We start from the raw sequence: 8,679 nt of genomic DNA, 5'->3' as shown, positions 1-8,679 counted from the left end.
ACCCGCCAAACCAAGAAAGCTCCTAATCTCCGTGGTTGAGGACGGTCTGGGCCAACTCTACACCGCCTCTATCTTCTTCGGATCCAATTGAATACCCTCACTGGACACCACGTGCCCCAAGAATGCTACTGAACTGAGCCAAAACTCACATTTAGAGAACTTTGCATAAAGCTTCTCCTCCTTCAATCTCTGCAATACAGCCCTCAAATGTTGAGAGTGCTCTTCCTGGCTACGAGAGTACACCAGGATGTCGTTAATGAATACAACGATGAATGAGTCCAAATAGGGCTGGAATACACTGTTCATCAGATGCATGAACGCTGTTGGGGCATTGGTCAGCCCAAAAGACATCACCATAAACTCATAATGGCCATATCGGGTTCTGAAAGCTATCTTGAGAATATCTGAATCCCGAAACTTCAGCTGGTGATAGCCGGGCCTCAAATCAATCTTGGAGAACACCCTCACTCCCTGAAGCTGGTCGAATAAATCATCAATACGAGGCAAAGGATACTTGTTCTTGACTGTGACCTTGTTCAACTGCCTGTAATCAATACACATTCTCATAGAACCATCCTTCTTTTTCACAAATAGAACCGGTGCACCCCAAGGTGACACACTAGGCCGAATAAACCCCTTATCAAGGAGTTCCTGAAGTTGTTCTTTCAATTCCTTCAACTCCGTCGGTGCCATACGATACGGTGGAATAGAAATGGGCTGAGTGCCCGGCACCAAATTAATACCAAAGTCAATATCCCTGTCAGGCGGCATGCCCGGTAGGTCTGTAAGAAACAGATCCGGAAAATCACGTACCACCGGAACAGAATAAATGACAGGAGTCTCTGCACTAACATCCCTCACAAAAGCCAAATAAGATAGGCAACCCTTCTCAATCATGCGCTGAGCCTCAAATATGAAATCACCCTACTTGGTACATAATCTATAGAACTGCTCCACTCAACCCTCGGAATTCCCGGCATAGCCAACGTCACCGTCTTAGCGTGACAATCTAGAATAGCATGACATGGAGATAACCAATCCATACCCAATATCACATCAAAGTCAACCATACTGAGCAATAATAGATCTACTCGGGTCTCCAAACCCCCAATAATCACCACACATGACCGATATACGCGGTCCACAATAATAGTATCGCCCATAGAAGTAGATACATGTACAGATGAAACTAAGGACTCACGGGGCATATCCAGAAAATGGGTGAAATACGAGGAAACATATGAATACGTGGAACCAGGGTCAAATAATACTGAGGCATCTCTGTGGCAAACTGAGACAATACCTGTAATCATAGCATCTGAAGCAATAGCATCTGGTCTGGCAGGGAGAGCATAGAAATGGGCCTGACCACCCCCTGATCTGCCTCCCCCTCTAGGGCTACCCCTAGCTGACTGACCTCCACCCCAAGCTGACTGGGCGGATGGTGAGGTAGCTGGGGCTGTAGTCGGAGGCTAACTCTTCTGCTGAGATAGACCTCCATGATGACGAGGACACTGCCTCTAAATATGCCCAAGCTCCCCACACTCAAAACAACTCCCTGGTGCTGGCGGCGGAAACTGAAAGGAACCCCTAGCACCTGGATGACTGGTAGAAGAACCTGGCATAGAAGAGGCCTGAACAGGTGGAGCACGGGACGAACTCTGAACGGGAAGGGCACTAATTGATGAGTGGCCCTGATGAGAACTGTGAGAACCATGGCCAGATGATGCACCCCGATGAAATGGCCGAGCTGACTGAGTCTGTCTGAAATGACGACCTCTACCGTGCTGGAATTGACCCCCAAAAGGAGCACCGCTGAATCTACCCTGACCACGAGGCCTCTTGGCCTCCCGCTCAACCCTCTCCTGACCGCGAACCATCTCAATCTGCCGAGCAATGTTGACAACCTCATCAAAGGTAGTACCCGAAACTCGCTCCCTGGTCATGAGCAACTATAGCTGATAAGTGAGGCCATCAATAAACCTCATGATCCTCTCTCTGTCCGTGGGAACCAACCAGATAGCATGACGGGCTAACTCGGAGAACCGCATCTCATACTGCGTCACAGACATATCACCCTGGCATAGCCGCTCAAACTGTCTACGTAGCTCCTCTCTGCAGGATCGAGGCACGAACTTCTCCAAAAATACCACAGAGAATTGCTGCCAAGTAAGGGGTGTTGCGCCAATAGGCCTACGCCTCTCGTAAGTCTCCCACCATCTGAGTGCAGCCCTAGAAAACTGAAAGGTAGTGAAGGAGACCCCACAAGTCTCCAAAATACCAGCAGTACGGAGTATCCTCTGACACCTATCCAAAAAGTCCTGAGCGTCCTCTCTCTTTGTGCCATTGAAAGGTGGTGGCTGAAGTCTCCCAAACCTCTCCAACCTATGCTGATCATCCTCAGGAATAGCAGGAAACACATAATCCTGAGCAACAACAACCGGATGGGCTGGTGGTGCCTCTGGTGTCTGAAGTCCCTGAATAACCTGCTCGAGTGTGCGAGCGATGGGAGTCTGAGTGCCTCCCCTGGCCTGAGAAGTGGTTGCGGCCGTCGAAATAGAGACCGCCTGAGCAAGGCTAGTACACGCTGTCAGAATCTGAGCTAAGGCCTCCTGAAGGCCTGGAATCACAATAGGCACATGTGGTGCCTGAGCTGGTGCATCAATAAATGGAACTTGGTCCTGATCTGGGACAACCGGTGGATCTGTAGGTACTGCCCCAACTGTTGTACGGGCTGCACCTCTGCCCGTACCACAGCCTCTACCGCGGCCTCGGCCTCTCGTGGCCCTGGCTGGTGGTACTGGTAGCTGGCCCACCTGACCGGTAGCACGAGTCCTCACCAACTGTGAGAGAATGAAACAACAGATGTTTAGTTACTAGAATCAACAGATTTGCACGACAAGAATTCAAGAATATGGAGTTTCCTAAAGGTTCTGCAGCCTCCTGAAGAAAAGTACAGACGTCTCCGTACCGATCCTCAAGACTCTACTAAGCCCGCTCATGACTCGTGAGACCTATGTAACCTAGGCTCTGATATCAATCTGTCATGACCTAAAACTAACCCCCTGTCGTGATGGCGCCTATCGTGGAACTAGGCAAGATGACTCATTTCTAAAACAAAACGATATTTTCATTTCAAAGATAATTTCAAGGTTATTTAACATAAAAACCTCCATTTAAAGAGTTCAAATCAAAGAAAAATAGAAGTGCGAAAAATAAAAGCCCGACATCGGGGTGTCACTAGTCATGAGCATGTACTATAATCTGTCTAACAATATCAAGGCTAACTCAGCCTGAAAAAATAGCTAAATACTACTAGAGGAAGATAAGAGGGAGAAGAGCAGGGGCTGCGATCGCCAAACAGCTACCTTGCTATCTCCAAGAAAATCTGCAACCAGAACACTCAATAACCGCTACCGTGTCCAGCCACACCTGGATCTGCACACAAGGTGCAGGGAGAAACGTGAGTACGCCAAATTAGTAAGTAACAACAATAAATAAAGACTGAGCAGTAGTGACGAGCAATAAAGCATATAACGTTCATATCAGGAAATCTCAGTAAAATACCACATGCTCTTAAAAATCAAGATTTGAATAACATCTCGTTTAAACCCAGTTCCAATAAAAATTATTTTTATTTTCCAATAGTTTTTCAAACAAAGGCTCAATGCAAAGGTGAGCAAAAATGATGAAATCATAAACAGCCACTCGGGCAGACCTCACAGTCACTCGTGCCACTCGGGCATACCTCACAATCACTCTTGCCACTCGGGCATACCTCACAATCACTCTTGCCACTCGGGCATACCTCACAATCACTCTTGCCTCCCAGTCACTCAGCACTCGGCACTCGGCACTCGCACTTAGTAGGTACCTGCGCTCACTGGGGTGTGTACAGACTTCGGAGGGGCTCCTTCAGCCCAAGCGCTATAATCTGCACGGACAACTCACGTACGATTATAATAAAGTATGTTGCAGGCGGGCAGCCCTGATCCACACTCATCCTCACCAATCAGGCCCAGTCACAAGTATGCTACAGGCGGGCAGCCCCGATCCACACTCATCCTCGCAAATCAAGCCACTTGGGCATTTCAGTAAAACAAGGCATTCGGCCCAAAACATTTATATGCATCAAAATAGAGTCAAAAAATTGAGTTATGTAGTAAACAAGTATAAACATGACTGAGTTAGATTTTTCAATCGAAAACAGTGAGAGGATGATACGAAACAGCCCCTAAGGGTCCAAACAGCATTGGCGCAAAGCCCAAACATGGCATTCAGCCCAATTTACATAAAATCTTTCTAAATCATATAAGTATCAATGGTTTCAACAAAGTATGCAACTTTACAGTTACTACGTGGCGGACCAAGTCACAAATCCCCAACAGTGCACGCCCACACGCCCGTCACCTAGCATGTGCGTCACTAAAAATAGTAGAATGATACAAAATCCGGGGTTTCATACCCTCAGAACTAGATTTACAATCGTTACTTACCTCAAACCGGTCAAATCTCTACCCCGCAATGCTCTTGCCTCTAACTCGGCCTCCAAATGCTCCAAATCTATTCACAATCAGTATAATACCATCAATATACGCTAATGGAATGAATTCCACAAGAAAAGCTTCAAAATTAGACCAAAACCCGAAATTGGCTCAAAATTCGCCTGTGGGGCCCACATCTCGAAACCCAATAAAAGTTATAAAAATCCGAAAGCCCATTCAATCACGAGTCTACCCATACTAATTTTACCAAAATACGACCTCAACTCGACCCTCAAATCTACAAATCTAATTTCCAAATTTCTAAGTTTCAATCTCTGATTTACGCCTCAAAATCATGTAATCTAGCCGGATTACTCGATGATAATTCAATATTATGGAGTAGAAATGATCACAAGGGACTTACCTCAAGTTTTACTTGAAAATATATCAAAAATCGCCTCTCCCCAAGCTCCAATTTGTCAAAAATGGCAAATGGGACGAAGTCCCTGTTTTTATAATTCTGCCCAGACATCCTCGGTTCTGCCTCGATCTTGGCCCTTGATCTTGGCCTTCGATCGAGGTCCTCGATCCTGGTCCTTGGTCTTGCCTCTCGATCCTGTTCTCAATCCGGAGCTCGATCGTGCCTTCGATCGTGGCCCTCGACTTTGTGCTCGATCTGGGCTTCGATCGTGGCCCTCGACCCTGAGCTCGATCGTGCCTTCCATCATGGCCCTCGACTCTGTGCTCGATCATGGCTTCGATCGTGGCCCTCGACCTTGAGCTTGATCTGGGCTTCGATCATGGCCCTCGACCTGGAGCTCGATCTGGGCTTCGATCGTGGCCGTCGACCCTGAGCTCGATCTGGGCTCGATTTCTGGGCAGAAGCAATTTCCAACAGAAGGAAATTGCAGCAGCTGTTCTAGTTTAATTTTTGATCCGTTAACCATCTAAAACTCACCCGAGGCCCTCGGGACCTCAACCAAATATACCAACAAGTCTTAAAACATCATACGAACTTAGTCGAATCCTCAAATCACCTCAAACAACGCTAAAACCATGAATTACACCCCAATTCAAGACTAATGAACTTTGAAATTTCTAATTTCTACAAACAACTCCGGAACCTATCAAATCACGTCCGATTGACCTCAAATTTTGCACACAAGTCCTAAATGACATAACAGAGGTATTCTAATTTTTAGAATCAGATTCCGACCCCGATATCAAAAAGTCAACCCCCGATCAAACTTCTCAAAAATAAAACTTTCGGCATTTCAAGCCTAATTCCTCTACGGACTTCCAAATAATATTCCGGACACGCTCCTAATTCCAAAATCACCATACGGAGCTATTAGAATTATAAAAATTCAAATTCGAGGTCGTTTGCATATAGGTCCATATCCGGTCCACTTTTCTCACTTAAAATTTTTAATTATGAGACTAAGTGTCTCAATTCACCCCAAGTTCCTTCCGGACTCAAACCCACTAACCCGATATAACATAATATAGCTGAATAACACAAAAAGAAGTAGGAATGGGGAAAACAGGGTTATAACTCTCGAAACGACCGGCCGGGTCGTTACAGATTTGAACTCATATTTGGAAAGCATTCACATATTTGGACTCGACAGGTTATGGGTCATCGAGATTTAGTATTAGTTTCAGATTTCGGGCACGCGGGTCCGGGTTTGACTTTTATTGACTTTTTAGAATTTCATCAAAGATCAAAGCTTTATTGATTGGGATTGCTTCCTATAGCATTGTTTGACTGTCTTGGATGATATTTGGTTTGTATTTGTGTGATTAGAGGGCTAGAGCGAGGTTTTGACGCGATTTGAGGTTGAAGACTAGAAGGATAAGGTAAGTGTCTTGCCTAGATTTGGTTTGAGAGAATATTATCTAATAAATGATATTGTTTGCTATATGCTAGGGTGATGTATATGCGAGGTGACGAGCGTATATGCTCGGGGTAGATTTGAGACTACTTTATGTTTGGTTGTGTGTTTTACTTGTTCTATGTTTTTATTTATTAAATAACTATATTAGCACAATGAGCCATGCTAGACTTAATGTTGAGGTTAATGATACCTGAGCATGATGAGCTATTCTCGAGTGTAACGACCCGACCGGTTGTTTTGAGCTTTAGCATTTCCATTCGGTGGCATGAGACCTTGAGTAGCTTCATATGATGTATTACGACTTGCGTGTATGGTTGGTTAGTTGTAAGGTTCGGGATTGATTTGGAAGAATGATTCTCAATTTGGAAGCCTTAAGTTGGAATAGTTGACCAAGGTCTAACTTTTGAGTAAATGACCTCAGATTGGTGATTGGATGATTCTAATAGGTTAGTATGGTAATTTTTGACTTGGACCTATGCTCGAATTTGAGTTTGGAGGTTCCTAGAAGGTTTTTCTCTATTTGTTGAACATTGGCAATTTGAAGGTTTGGATAGTTCATAGGTTTGAATGGGAGTTGATCTCAGTGTTATCAGACTCCTATTGTGGTTTTGAGACCTCAAATAGATTCATTTGGTTGATTGGAACTTGTGTGCCAATTTTTGTTGTGATTCGGAATATCTAAGTGTGATTCGGACACATACGATGAAGTTTGAAGGCTTGAAAGCTAAGAGAATGATTTGATATTTAATTCTAGGTTTTAAAGTTATTTGCGGTGTTTTGAGACTCTAGATAAGTTCGAATAATATTTTGTACTTTTTTCTATGATTGAACGGGGTCCTGAGGGGCTCGGATGTGATCCGGGATGGTTTTGGACCATTTTGGTTGAGTTTGGAACTGCTGAGTTCCTGGTGTGTTGCAGTGCTTCGCGATCGCAGAGAAGGACTTGGCAGGCAGGCATTTGTTCTTCGAGTTCACGAGAATGGTGTCGCATTCGCATAATGTGTTTTTGGAAGCTTTGCGCTTGGTTCTTTGCATTCAAAAAGAGTTGGAGAAGGTTGGTAGCAGTCTTCTGCGTTCGCGTTTAGTCCCTAGAGTTTGTGGAGTGTAGAGGCTAGTTGGCCTTCACATTCACGTGGTTTACGCTGCATTCGCATATAAGGATTCGGGAGGCAGTGCTTGTTTGTTTATCGTGATCGTGTGGTTAAGGCCGCGATCTCGAAAAGTATTATCAGGCATTTAAGTTGTCCAATTTTGAGTTTGCCTATTATTTCATATTTTGAGCCCCAGATTTCGAGAGGGGATACTTTGAAGAGCAATTTCACTTCTACATTGGAGGTAAGTATTTTTCACTGAGAGTTGGCTATCTATCTTGATTACCCATAGATTTTTGCACCTTGAACTTGGAATTTTAGAGTACAATTTTGGGATTTTGCCTACAACTTAAGAGGGAGTAAGATGGGGATTTGGGGGTCGATCTAGACCTGGTTTTGGAATCTAATTACATATTTGTACTGAGGGATTATGGGTAGTCGAGATATTCCCTTTGACTCGGGTTGTCTTTTATTGACTATTGAGGATTTGATTAAAGATTGAATCTTTATTGTTTGGAATTGATTCCTATAGCTTTGTTTGACAGTTTTGAGTTGTATTTGACTAGATTCGAGTGTTTGGAGTTGGATTTGAAAGGAAGCGCAATTTGTTGTTGATTAAAGCTTGCTGGGCGGAGGTTAATCTCTTGTCTATCCTTGTAAGAGGGAATTCTCCCCATAGGTGATCTATTTGCTACTTGTTGCTTGATTTAGGAGCCACTTATATGTGGGGTGATGATCGTATATGCGTAGCTAGGTTATAATCATAACCGGTAAATGTTTGGCTTATGATTATACCTTGTTTGGGTTATGTGGACTCCTTATTCATGTTTCGTTGATTCTATGACTACGTGATGACTTGAAGTTTTAGCTTAGAAGCATGCTTAAGATTATGACTTATTAAATTGGGCATAAATGATTGTTTTTTGTATTGAGCTTCTTTGTTAAGCCATAGTCATATACTTGTTTTATTGATTCATGATTCGGTGGTTAAATGGCTTATCTCATTCATGATAAATATTAAGATAAGACTTTTGAATGATGAAATTGCTTATTGAATTGTTGAGTTAAATTGAATTACCTGGTTAGCCATAGCCATCTTTTAGCCTTATGTGATTTTATCTGTATTTCTATTATTATGACTCGATGCCTTTTTATTATGTTGCCTCATACATATATCTTTGAGTTTGAGAGTTGAATATTGTGAAA

Source organism: Nicotiana tabacum, chromosome 2 (genome assembly GCF_000715075.1).
Source record: "Nicotiana tabacum cultivar K326 chromosome 2, ASM71507v2, whole genome shotgun sequence".
NCBI lineage: Eukaryota > Viridiplantae > Streptophyta > Magnoliopsida > Solanales > Solanaceae > Nicotiana > Nicotiana tabacum.
The sequence above is the reverse complement of the archived record's forward strand: the minus strand, read 5'-3'. Positions refer to the sequence as shown.